Source organism: Pipistrellus hanaki (assembly GCF_964339955.1).
Source record: "Pipistrellus hanaki genome assembly, chromosome: 1".
NCBI lineage: Eukaryota > Metazoa > Chordata > Mammalia > Chiroptera > Vespertilionidae > Pipistrellus > Pipistrellus hanaki.
The window spans coordinates 748,137-762,359 of NC_140503.1; the positions used below are offsets into that span (position 1 = coordinate 748,137).

Here is a 14,223-nt window from a genome sequence, read left to right on the forward strand (position 1 = left end):
ATAGGGTTCTCCTCCTGCTCATAAAAGGGGGCCCTGTCCTGGCATGTTTGGGAGATACCCAGAACACAAGAGCCTCATTCAGGACCCAGCAGCTCCACCATGGACTTGGTGCCAAGCTGCATTTTCCTCCTGATCATTTCTCAAGGTCATTGTCAGGAGTGGGGAGCGCTGAGCCTTGTGCCTTTGCCTGTTTGTGCTTCCATGTGATTCTAAGTCCCCCTGTGTCTCTGTGTTTGCAGGTGTCCAGTGTGAGGAGCAGCTGGTGGAGTCTGGGGGAGGCCTGGTGCAGCCTGGGGGGTCTCTGAGACTCTCCTGTGCAGCCTCTGGATTCATCTTCAGTAGCTATGACATGCACTGGGTCCGCCAGGCTCCAGGGAAGGGGCTGGAGTGGGTCTCAGTCATTAGTATTAGTGGTCGTACCATATACTACGCCAACTCTGTGAAGGGCCGCTTCACCATCTCCAGAGACAATGCCAAGAACACGCTTTACCTGCAAATGAGCAGACTGAGATCAGAGGACACAGCTGTGTATTACTGTGCAAGGGACACAGTGAGGGGAAGTCAGTGTGAGCCCAGACACAAACCTCCCAGAGGAGACAACAGGGCTGAGTTGCAGGGAGTGTCCAGGACACCAGGGGGTGCATAAGGCCTACAGCACACAGAGCAGCCCCAGGAGCAGGGACCAAGGGAGGGAGAGGGATGGGCCTTCCTGTTGGGCTCAGGGATTTCCTCTCAAGCTCTCAGCTGCCTCCAGGGAGGGCTCTTCCTTCTCATGTTCTCACTGCAGACAACAGTGAAGAAGGGCATTGTGTTTGCAGGTGACATGGCAGCAGGAAATGGGGAGTCTCCTTCACCAAGTGTTTTACTTTCTGTATCTCTTTCTCTGCAAGGAGACCATCCTCAGGGCTCTCCTTGTGCAGTATTTGTGATACTTTCCTACCAAGAGAGACCCCTGTTCAGCCCTGCCCCCTGTGTGCTGACCTCAGACTTCTGCCCCCACCTTTCCCTCTCAAGGCTCACCTGTCCCCACCTTTCCCTCTCACAGGCCTACCTGCCCCCACATTTCCCTGCCACAGGTCTACCTGTTGCCATAGCGACAAGGAATATTACCCAGGACCTCTCACCACAGCGCCCATACTCTAAGGTGACAAGATTTTAACATTGGTAAAGCGGGATACCATTGACTGGAGGTGGGGTGGGGGTGGGGATTCTTGATTAAAAATTTGGTCTATATGGAGCAACAAAATTTTTAATAGAACACAAAAATAGTATTGTAAATTTTTTTTTAATTTCAACATAAGTACAATTTACAAATATAAATGAAAAAATTATGTATAGTATTATTTTATTCTTTGGCATATTTCTCATTTGAGTGATTTTTTTTAGTAGATTGCTGTTGTTTTTAAAAGGTCATGAAAATTTTCACAAGAATTTGTTAAATTATATTTCACATGTAAAATGGCTTTCAAAGTCTCAACACTTAATTGTGATTTTCCTGATGTCCACACTTTATTTACCGTGGAAAAAACGCGTTCAGTCGCAGCATAGTTCCTGGTAAGGACAGCGCGTATTCCACAATTCTAACAACTGATCAACAATGCGAACTTTGATAAGCAGTTCTAGATAATCAGTTCTCAACAATTATTTGTTATTATTAAAGTTTAACATTATAAAATTAACAAAAATAAAATAAAACTCATATCCTGGCTAGATAGCCACATGGCCGCCAAAAACCGTATATTCCCTTCCCATTCTCCCGTCGTTCCCTAGCTTGTCATGCATTCTTTCCAAAAATCAGGACTTTTTTAAAACACCGAGGGGCATGGGACAAATTGTTAAAAAACAAGACGTCTGGTCATCTTACAGTACTCCCTTCCACACACTTTCCTCCTGTCCCTCATTCACTCAGGTGGATGTACAAATCTGCCTCCACATCTGGCTTCAATCATCACAAAACCTGGGTCTGATTTATGTTGTTTTCAAATGAAGGGGACCTTGTGATTACAGTTATGTCCTAGCAGATGGCTTATGGTGACCCCCACATAAGCACCCTTAGCTCCCTCATCCCCACCTTAACCATCTGCAAAGTCCAGTCTTATAAGGTCACCCACAGACCCCCGAGATAAGAACCTGGATATTCCTGAGGTCAGAGTCCAGCCCTCACAGTACCCTGAGAGTCAGGGCCTCCAAAGCCCCTCAGGATCATGGGGAAGGGTTTCCTTCCTGGGAGTTTTGTGTGAGAATGTGAGTGTGCATGTGAGTGTGTGTAGGTGTGTGTGTGTGCACATGGTAATCCGTTGGGAATTGAGCCATGACACCCATCTGTCTGGATGCAGGCACAGTAGGTTTGACCTCACCTGGAACCTAAAACTTGGGTTACTCTTCAAGCCAATGCTTTCTCTCCTGAAGGACTCCAGATGTGATGTGTGGCTATTTCAGGGCAGAGAGAGGCAAATGGAACTGGTTGGACAATGAGGAAATCACAGCACAATGTAGGAATGGTCCTGGAAGTGTGCCTGCTCAGACGTGGTGAATTTCTGTCCTTGGTAATTCCCCTCCCCCCCAGGCTCAAGGTGTTTTTTCCTGTATTGCACATGGTCCATCCAGTAAATGGGTTTCAGGGCCTGGGGTCTCCCATCATGTAGGGACATGGTGACAGCACTGCCCAGGGCCACACTCAGACTTGAGGAGGCACAGGAAAGGGAGGACATGGTGCCTCTGAAATGACCTGCTGATGAAGCAGGAAATCCCCACATGCCCTCCCTCTCCTGATTAGAACCCTGTCACGTGTCCACATGGACACAGACCCTGATGGTGAGAACAAGACAGAACCGCCAAGGCTGACCAGGTTTCTAAGACATTAGATCCATTATCTCCAGTAATGGGAAGTTTTCTGCATAATTTATTCATTCTTTAATAATGGACAGAGAAAAATAATTCTCTTCATATAAAATTATGTTTATATGTACCTTCATATGATTGATTTACATCAAAACTATTTAAAATTACAGTTGGCCAAGAGACATAGGAAAAATGTTCAAAGTCAGTGACTCTCAGAGAGATGCCAATAAAAAGGACAGGAGGTATCAGCTCACACCTGTCAGAATGGCTACCATCAACAAATCAACAAATGACAAGTGCTGATGAGGGTGTGGATCAAAGGGAACCCTCCTACTCTGCTGGTGGGAATACAGGCTGGTGTAGCCACTATGGAACACAGAATGGAGTTTCCTCAAAAAATTAAAGATGGGACTGCCATTTGACCCAGTGATCCCACTTTTAGAATATATGCTAAGGGACCCCACTCACCAAACTTTAAAAATGTATGCACTTCTATGTTCTTAGCAGCACAATTTACAATACCTAAGATCTAGAAACAGCCCAAGTGTCCATGAGTAGCTGAATGGATAAAAAGCTCTGGTACATTTATGCCACGGAATACTAAGCAGCAGTAAAACAGAAGGATCTCTTACCTTTTGGGACAGCATGGAGGGACTTGGAGAGTATCTGCTAAGTGAAATAAGCCAGTCAGAGCAAGACAAGTATCACATGTTGCACTCATATTTGGAACCAAATGAACAAAATACGCTGATGAAGAGAATGGATCCAGAGACCTCAAAGCCTGGAGCAGAGTGGGGGATCTCAGAGGAAAATAATGGTAGGGTGGGTGGGTGGGAAGAGGTCAACCAACAAACTCTTCTGCATAGAGGCTTAATCCAGGGACAGAGACAATGGGATGGTGAAGACCTGGGGCACCCGGGGCGGGCTAGAAGGTGTCAATGGCGGATACATGAGGACATGAGTAATACCTTCAACAATAAAGGTACAATTTAAAGAAAAACGAATTAGGACTTGGACCCTCAGACACCCTCTGAACATGGTCCCTGTGTCACCATCTTCTTTCAGGTGGGCTCAAGACATCAGCTATGAAATACTCTGCCTCATGAATATGCAAAAGAGAGGAGGCAGACCAGGTTAAATGTGGGTGAGTCTGTGCCCTGAGGGCAACACCCACAGCCACACCCTCCCCTACAGAAGTGCTCCCAGCACAGCCCTCATCATGGACTGCAGCTGGAGAACCCTCCTCCTGGTGGTCATGGCGACAGGTAAAGGGCTCCTGTCCTGGCTAAGGAGGGTCCAGGGAGAGTGCAGGGGGATTCCACTGACTCCTGTCTCCTCCCACAGGTGTCCACTCCCAGGTGCACCTGGTGCAGCCTGGGGCTGAGGTGAGGCAGCCTGGAGCTTCCGTGAAGGTCTCCTGCAAGGCTTCTGGATACACTTTCAATGATTATAGCATTCACTGGGTGTGACAGGCCCCAGGACAGGGGTTTGAGTGGATGGGGAGGGTTAGGCCTAGTGATGGATACACAAGCTATGCACAGAAATTCCAAGGCAGAGTCTCCATGACCGCAGACAAGTCCACAAGTACAGCCTACATGGAGCTCAGCAGTCTGAGAGCTGAGGACACCGCTGTGTATTACTGTGCAATAGACACAGTGAGGGGAAGTCAGTGTGAACCCAGACACAAACCTCCCTGAGGAGACAGCAGTACTGGGCTGCATGGAGAGCTAGGACACCAGGGGGTGCTCAGGACCAGCACAGGGCCCAGACCAGGAGCAGGTGGAAAGTTGAGGAAAGACACCATTTCCTGCTTCATCTTAAATTAGTTTTGCTCAGAGGCTCAGCCAGAAAGCTCACAGGAAACCCTGTCCTAGGTCTAGTTTTAGGGATTGTGTTTGTGAACAAAAAGTGGGCTCTGTTCTATGGACAAAAGGGACCTTATGCTGAGATGACAAGCTCATGGGTGGCCTGCATGGCATTTGTACAAACTCTCACAGGAACATCACATAACTAAAAACGATGGTCTGAAAATTAAATATTTAAATACACACAAATTATGGTGAATAGTAATGTCCAAGGCCAATATTTTCCTTACAAAGATGAACTTAGATCTTTACTGAGCCCATTTGCCTTTGTGCCTCAAAGATAATATTCCTGTGAAATGACTGGGTAACTTGTAACTTCCCTTTATTTTCCAAACCCCTCAGGGCACGACAAATATCACCAGTATGTTCCCTCATTGTTATTGTTATCAAATTAACCGTCAACTGTTAATTATCTTAAACTGTCATGTATCCATCTTTGTAAAAGATGCACCTGTCCATCATTTCACTTTGTATCCTATCCTAGAGGTCTCCCTGATTTGCTTTCTCCCAACTCCTTAATCTATCACCAATTAATTTCATGTAACCCCTCTACATCCCTCCCTTCAATTGCAAAGTATAAATACAGATGTAACCCGCCATTCTACAGAGCATTATCTCAATTCACTGAGGTTCTGCTTCCCGTTATGTCCACATTTTGGCTCAAATAAACTGACAAAATTATTTACAGGTCTGAAAGATTTTTATGTTAACAGATCTTTCTTTTTCATGGCTGCATAGTGTTCCAAGGTGCAGAGATTCCACAATTATCATCGACTAATGGGCACTTGGGCTGTTTACAAAGCTTAGCTGTAGTAAATCACTCTGCTATGAACACAGGGGTGTGTGCATTATTTCTGATGGATGGTTTGGGTTTCTTAAGATATATTGCTAGAAATGGGATCACTGGGCCAAATGGGAGTTCCATTTTCAATTTTTAGATGAAACTCCATATGTTTTCCAATATGGCGGCACAAATCTGCATTGCTAATGGACCAAATACACTGATAAACAAAAATAGACCCAGAGACATGGAAGCATGAACAGACCATGGAACCTCAGAGGGAACCAGGGGAGGTGGGTGGAAAGAGATCAACCAATGAACTTGTCTACATATATGCCTCACCCAGGACACAGACAATGGGGTGGTGAGGGCCTGGGGAGGGAATGGGAGTGAGCAGGGAGAGGATAATGGATAGAATAGGGGGACCTATGTAATACTTGAACAATAAAGATTAGGGGAGGGAGGAAGGGAGGGGGAGAGAGAGAGAGAGAGAGAGAGAGAGAGAGAGAGAGAGAGAGAGAGAACTGAACCTCCTGTTCACTGTCCTGTCACCCAGTTCCTGATTTGCTCTCTCCCACCTCCATGTCACTCCTCACCTTCCCTCCTTAACTGCAAATGCACAAATGCAGCTGCAAACTGTTATTCTTGCTCCCTGTTCCAATTTCAACCTCAGGTGGGAATGTATACACGGGCGACTGGGGTCCCTCAGCCAGAGAACTGTTGTCTTCTCTTCATTTACAACACACATTCACACATGTTTCTTCCTGTTTCTTCCCGTGTGGAGAGGGAGGTGCACACAATTACAAAACCTGCTGCCTCCGCAGGATGGTGGTGGTGACTCTAAAGCACATGTGTCAAACACGAGGCCCGCGGGCCAAATCCTGCCCGCCAGGCCTTGCAATGTGGCCCGCACCGCGCTGTCATCACTGCACTCCGCTGTCAGTTTATGACATTGTCAGTTTATGACTGTTCAGTAAACCATTCGGCCCGCAATTTAGGCTGGATTTTAGATTTTAGCCCCTTCTCTGATTGAGTTCGACACCCCTACTCTAAAGAGTTCACAACCTTTGGTGTGGGGATGACGCTCCAATCACTGAGCCCACCAGCCAGGCTCCATGTGTAAATGATGGAAGCTCTCCACTGTGAGAGGCTAGAAACAGGGCTTTTGCACACACACAGCAGGGAAGTTGAGGGAAATGTGTGCTTTTGGGAGGCAGCTGTGTGCTTGTAAGAGTGGCAACAGGTTAGAGACGGAGGCTGTGGCCTCTCCTGCCTCCTCACATGCATATGTTAGAATTTGTGGAGGATCTGATTGAGTAAAAGAACAAGGAAAATCTTACAGTCTCAAAATAAATGCTTCATTCAATGCAAATTCTTATTGCCAAACCCCAGAAAGGCAACATGGCCTACAGCAGGTAAAGGGGAGCGAGAGGAAGCCCCATCCACGCAGCTCTGGGGGATCACCCCTAGGTCCTCATCAAAACCCCAGGAAGGAGGACTCTCAATCCTAGAAGCTGCCCCCAAAGGAATGGGGTCAGAGTGATGGGTCTCAGGAAAGGAGGGAGGGAGGGCGGTTGAGGATGGGATCCCTGTGGCCAGCATCCTTGAGTCCTTTCCCATCTGGGGTCGCCCCTAGGATGAGAAGGTCAGGCATGCAGCCTAGGTCACAGTTGCACCTTATATTCAGACTCCATGCAAATGGGGCTTTCCTCCTGCTCATAAAAGGGGACCCTTGCCTGGCATGTTGGGGAGACACCCAAACCCAAGCACCTGAAACAGGACCCCAGGGGCTCCACCATGGACATGGTGCCAAGCTGCGTTTTCCTCCTGATCATTTTTCAAGGTCATTGCCAGGAGTGGGGAGTGCTGAGCCCTGTGCTTGTGCCTGTTTGTGCTTCCATGTGATTCTAAGTCCCCCTGTGTCTCTGTGTTTGCAGGTGTCCAGTGTGAGTTGCCGTGGGTGGAGTCTGGGGGAGGCCTAGTGCGGCCTGGAGGGTCTGTGAGACTCTCCTGTGCAACCTCTGGATTCACCTTCAGTAGCTACTGGATGCACTGGGTCCGTCAGGCTCCAGGGAAAGGGCTGGAGTGGGTCTCACAAATTAATCCTGATGGTGGTAGCACATACTACACAGACTCTGTGAAGGGCCGCTTCACCATCTCTAGAGACAACGCCAAGAACAGACTGTACCTACAAATGAACAGCCTGAGAACTGAGGACACCGCCATATATTACTGTGCAAGAGACACAGTGAGGGGAAGTCAGTGTGAGCCCTCACACAAACCTCCCTGAGGAGGCATCAGGGCTGGGCTGCAGGGGGTACCCCAGACACCAGAGGGCACTCAGGACCCACAGCACAGAGAGCAGCCCCAAGAGCAAGGGCAGAGCAAGGGGGAGGAAAGGGTCTTCCTGTTGGGCTCAGGGATTTCCTCTCAAGCTCTCAGCTGACTCCAGGAAGGGCTCTTCCTTCTCATGTTCTCACTGCAGACAACAGTGAAGAAGGGCATTGTGTTTGCAGGTGATATGGCGGCAGTGACTGGGACTCTCCTTCACCAAGTCTTTTATTCTCTCTTTCTCTGCAAGGAGACCATTCTCAGGGCTCTCATTGTCCTGGTTTTGGGAATCGTTCCCACCAAGAGAGACCCCAGCGCAGCCAAGGCCCCTGTGTGCTGACCTCAGACCTCTGCCCTCATCTTTCCCTCTCACAGGCCACCTGCCCCCACCTTTCCCTCTCACAGGCTCACCTGTTGCCATGGCTCTGAGGATCATCCCCTAGGATCTCCCACCACAGTGCCCATACTCCCTACCACATTCTTCCCTCCTGGTCCTCGTTCACCTGGTGGATGTGCAAACCCACCCCAACATCTGGCTTCAATCACCACAAAACCTTGGGTCTGATTTGTATTGTTTCCGGATGAAAGGGGCCCTGTAGTTACAGGTATGTCCCAGCAGATGGCTGAGGGTGACCCCCATGTAGCACCCTTTGTTTCCTCATCCTCACCTTAAGCATCTGCAAAGTCCTGTCATATGAAGTCAGCCACAGGCCCCAGCAATGAGAATCTGGATGTTCCTGAGATCAAGGTCCAGCCATCACAGTCCCCTGAGAATCAGTGCCTTCAGGGCCCCTCAGGATCCTGGGAGCTGGGAGTTGTGTGTGTGAGAGAGTGTGAGTATGCATGAGTGTGTGTGTGTGTGTGCACGTGGTAATCTGTTTGGAATTGAGCCATGACTCCCGTCTGTCTGGATGCAGGCACAAGTGTTTGGACCTTACCTGGAACCTGGAACGTGGGTTATTCTTCAAGCTAATGCTTTCTCTCCTGAAGGACTCCAGATGTGGTGTGTGGCTATTTCAGGCCCTAGAGAGGCAGATGGAACTGGTTGGACAATGAGGAAATGACAGCACAATGAAGAAATGATCCAGGAGGTGTGCCTGCTCAGACGTGGTGAATTCCTGTCCATGATACCCCCCCCCGCCCCACTCCCCAGGGTCAGGGTGGCTTTCCCCGTGTTGCCCATGGTCCATCCAGTGAATGGGCTTCAGGGCCTGGGGTCACCCATCATGTAGGGACACAGTGATGGCACTGCCCAGGGTCACATGCAGACCCGAGGAGGCACTGGAGGAGGAGGACATGGTGCCTCTGAAATGAGCAGCTGATGAAGCAGGAAATACCCACATGGCCTCCCTCTCCCAGTGAGAACCATGTCACGTTTCCACATGGACTCAGACCCTGATGGTGAGAATAAGACAGAACTGCCAAGGCTGACCAGGTTTCTAAGACATTAAATCCATCATCTCCAGTAACAGGCAGTTTTCTGGATGATCTATTTATTCTGTAATAATTGTCAGAGAAAAATAACTCTCCTCATACAAAATTAATTTTTATATGATCCTTCATATCATTGTTTTACATCAAGACTTTTTATAATTATAGATGTCAGGGGACATGGGGAAATTATCAAAGTCCCTGACCATCAGAGAGATGAAATGTTAAAAGGACAGGAGGTATCAGCTCACGCCTGTCAGAATGGCTACCATCAACAAATGAACAAACAACAAGTGCTGGTGAGGGTGTGGAGCACAGGGAACCCTCCTACTCTGCTGGTGGGAATGCAGGCTGGTGCAGCCACTATGGAACACAGAATGGAGTTCCCTCAAAAATTTAAGATGGGACTGCCATTTGACCCAGTGATCCCACTTTTAGAACATATGCTAAGAGACACCACACACCAATCATTAACATATGAACCCCTATGTTCACAGCAGCACAATTTGCAATACCTAAGATCTGGAAACAGTCCTAGTGCCCATCAGTAGCTGAGTGGATAAAAAGCTGTGGTACATTTATGCCACAGAACACTATGCAGCAGCAAAGGAGAAGGTTCTCTTACCCTTTGGGACAGCATGGAGGGATGTGGAGAGTGTCATGGTAAGTAAAATAAGCAAGTCAGAGCAGACAAGTATCACATGATCTGATTCATATGTGGAACCTAATGAACAAAATAAACTGATGACAAGAATGGATCCAGAAACCTGGACGCATGGAGCAGAATGGGGGATCTCAGAGGGAAATCATGGTAGGGTGGGTGGGTGGGAAGAGGTCAACCAACAAACTCGTATGCACATAGGCTTAATTTAGTAACACGGACAACAGGATGGTGAAGGCCTGGGGCACCCGGGGTGGGCTAGAAGGTGTCAATGGGGGACACAAGGGGACATGAGTAATACCTTCAACAATAAAGGTACAATTTAAAGAAAAACGAATTAGGACTTCGATGCTCAAACACCCCCCAAACAGGATTCCAGTGTCTTCATCTTCTCTCAGGTGTGTTCAAGAACTCAGCTATGAAATACTCTACCTCATGAATATGCAAAAGAGAGGAGGCAGACCAAGTTAAATATGGGTAAGTCTGTACCCTGAGGGCATCACCCACAGCCACACCCTCCCCTACAGAAGTGCTCCCAGCACAGCCCTCACCATGGACTGCAGCTGGAGAACCCTGCTCCTGGTGGCCATGGCGACAGGTAAGGGGCTCCCGTCCTGGTTAAGGAGGGTCCAGGGAGAGTCCAGGGAGATTCCACTCACTCCTGTCTCCTCCCACAGGTGTCCACTCCCAGGTGCAGCTGGTGCAGCCTGGGGCTGAGGTGAGGCAGCCTGGGGCCTCCGTGAAGGTCTCCTGCAAGGCTTCTGGATACACCTTCACCGACTATTACATGCACTGGGTGCGACAGGCCCCAGGAGAGGAGCTTGAGTGGGTGGGGGAAGTTTACCCTGAAGATGGAAAAACAAGCTACACACAGAAGTTCCAAGGCAAAGTCTCCATCACCGCAGACCAGTCCACAAGCACAGCCTACATGGAGCTCCGCAGCTTGAAAACCGAGGACACAGCCATATATTACTGTTCAAGAGACACAGTGAGGGGGAAGTCAGTGTGAGCCCAGAGACAAACTTCCCTGAGGAGGCAGCAGGGCTGGGCTGTAGTGGGAGCTCAGGACACCAGGGGGCGCTCAGGACCAGCACAGTGCCCTAACCAAGATCAGGTGGAGAGTTAAAGACACCACTTTCTGCTCAGTCTTAAATTAGTTTTGCTAAGAGGCTCAGCCATGAGCTCACAGGAAGCCCTGTCCTAGGTCTAGTTTTAGAGATTGTGTTTGTGAACAAAAAGGGGGCTCTGTTCTAAGGACAAAGGGGGCCACATGCTGACCTGACAAGCTCAGTGGACACATGCATGGCGTTTGTACAAACTCTGAGACCTCACATAGCCACAAAAGATGGTCTGAAAATTAAACATTTAACTACACACAGGTTATGGTGGGAAGTCGTGTCCTCGCCAGTATTTTCCCTGACAAAATCAACTTAGATCTGTACTCAGCCCATTTGCCTTTTTTGCTCTAAGATAACATTTTGGTAAAATGTGAGAAAGAAAAGAGCCCCGTGCTAACCTGACAAGCTCAGGGAAGGCCTGCGTGGCAGTCTTGCAAATTCAGAGACTTAAAATAACCACAAAAGATGGTTTGAAAATTAAATATCTAACTATAAACAGGTTTTTGTGGGTAGTCATGTCCCAGATATTTCACCTGACAAAGATCAATTTAGATCTCCTTTACTGAGCCAATCTGCCTTTCCTGCCTCTAAGATAACATATCTGTGAGATGTCTGAGTAACTTGTAACTTCCTGTTCCAACTCACCCTCAGGTGGGAACTTATGCACAGGTGACTGGGGTCCCTCAGCCAGAGAACTGAACTTATACGGGTTGCCCACAGTACTTAACTAAAATTGACCGAGCATAAACTAAACACATAAACAAGAGTTAAAATGCATGAATCCCAAGGTTTATTTACCAGAGTCCTGGTGGTTTCCAGAAGCCTAGGCAGGTCACCTGGAGATTCGCGCCCAAAGACACACACACTGGACAGGAACACGTTGCTGCAGCCTCTTGGTCAGGAACGAGGCCTCAGAAGTTTGGCTCACAGGCAGAGTGACAGCTTCACTCAGGCAGAGTCTCATGCAGTATTTCGAACAGGAAAAAGGGAGTAGAGAGAATACGTCGGGTGGAGGGCCCCTTTGTGGTCTCTGACCAGTGCCCCTAGGTCCCTTCTTTTATGGCCATTTCTGGGTGTTTCTTTGTTCCTTCTGGGTGCAACCAATAGATCTTCGGTGTGTCTAATCAGGCGCTCTCCAGGTACCTTTTGCCTCGGTTTCCAACTTTCCAGATAAACACTTATTAGGGCATTCACACAGTTACAACATTCCAGATAAGCACATGTTAGGGCGTTCACACAGTTAGGGGCTCAAAGTCAATTTTAAAACTCAAGTTTTACAAAGTCAGTTTTAAAACTCAAGTTTTCCAAAATTTCAAGTCACATTATATGGAGTTACTTATACTAAGCCTAAAACACATTTCAAATAATTTCTTTTACTTAAAATAAAATCAGAATAAGATCAGAAATACAATTCACACTTAAACTATAAATCACTCATAAAAGTAAATGCTTTCATTCCTATTTTAAATCACACAAATAATTATTCTTACACTGTTTAAAATCCTTAAAACATCACACTAATATAACTATAACACTTCCTTTTTACCTTGGACCCCTCAGGGCACAACAAATGGCCTCTAGACATTCCTTCATTGTTATTGTTATCAAGTTAATTGTCAACTGTTAATTACTTTAAACTATCCTGTATCCATCTCTGTAAAAGAAGCTCATGTCCATCATTTCACCTTTTACCCTATCCCAGAGGTTTCCCCCCTTCGCTCTGTCCCACCTCCCTAATCTATCACTAATGAATTTCATGTAACTCACCTAAGTCCCTTTCCTTTGATTGCAATGTATAAATATAGAAATGTAAACCGCCATTCTTCGGAGCATTATCTCAATCCATTGAGGTTCTGCTTCTTGGCATATGTCAACAGTTTGGCTCAAATAAACTCACAAAAATTCTTTACAGGTTTCAATGGTTTTTTTCATTAACAAATGACTGGGTAACTCGTAACTTCCTTTTTATCTCAAACTCTTTAGGGCACAACAAATGAAACCAGGACACTCCCTCATTGTGATTGTTATCAAGTTAATCATCAGCTGTTAATTATCTTAAATGCTCTATTATCCATCCTTTAAAAGATGCACCTGTCCATCATTTCACTTTGTACCCTATCCCAGAGGTCTCCCCGCTTTGCTTTCTCCCACCTCCTTAATCTATCACCAATTAATTTCATGTAGCCCATCTATATCCCTTCCTTTGATTGCAACGTATAAACACAGATTTACCCCACCATTCTCCAGAGCAGTATCTCAATTCATTGAGGTTCTACTAACCAGTATATGTCCACATTTGGCTCAAATAAACTCACAAAAATTCTTTACAGCTGTAAATGATTTTTACATTAACAGATCTTTGTTTTTCAGAATTGCATAGTGTTCCATGGTGTAGAGGTACCACGGTTATCCAATCATCTGCTAATGGGCACTTAGGCTGTTTCCAAAGCTTAGCTGTTGTAAATTGCACTGCTATGAGCATAGGGGTGCATTCATTCTTTCTGACGAGTGTATTGGGTTTCTTAGGATATATTCCTAAAAGTGGGACCACTGGGTCAAATAGGAATTCCATTTTCAATTTTTAGATGGAAATCCTTATTTTTACCTAAAAGGCGACCCCAGTCTGCATTGCTAATGGACAAAATAAACTGATGAACTAAAGTAGACCCAGAGCCATAGAAGCATGAACAGACCATGGAACCTCAGAGGGAAGGTGGGGTAGAATGGATTGGAAGAGGTCAACCAAGGAACTTGTATGCATATATGCCTCACACATGAATACAGACAATGGGGTGGTGAGGGCCTGGGGAGGGAATAGGAGCGAGAGGGAAGAGAATAATGGGGAGGAAAGTGGGATCTATGTAATATTTCAACAATAAAGATTTAGGGGGGAGAGGGGAGAGAGAGAGAGAGAGAGAGAGAGAGAGAGAGAGAGAGAGAGAAACGTCCTGTTCACTATCCAGGCATTCAGTCCCCCTTTGCTCTCTCCCACCTCCATTACATCCCTCACCTTTCCTCCTTAACTTCAAATGCACAAACACAGGTGCAAACGATTATTCTCCGGAGCACTGGAGATCTTGCTCCCCAACAGTTATCGACAGTTTGGCTCCAATAAAATCTTATCAACATGCTCTCCATGTTTGGACATGTCTTACATCAACGTGTTGTCTCTTCTTCATTTACCACACACGTTCA

At 46.9% G+C, this 14,223-nt stretch overlaps 1 long non-coding RNA gene across 1 annotated transcript; it reads right to left on the minus strand.

The window, feature by feature from the left end:
- Window positions 1–250: 250 nt before the first annotated feature.
- LOC311628648 lies at window positions 251–13,087 on the minus strand. Its single transcript, XR_014796042.1, has 4 exons — window positions 11,827–13,087; window positions 8,757–8,859; window positions 3,474–3,507; window positions 251–490 (listed from the first exon to the last, which is right to left on the minus strand). It is a non-coding gene; the product is annotated as an uncharacterized lncRNA (long non-coding RNA).
- Between the last annotated feature and the right edge of the window lie 1,136 nt (window positions 13,088–14,223).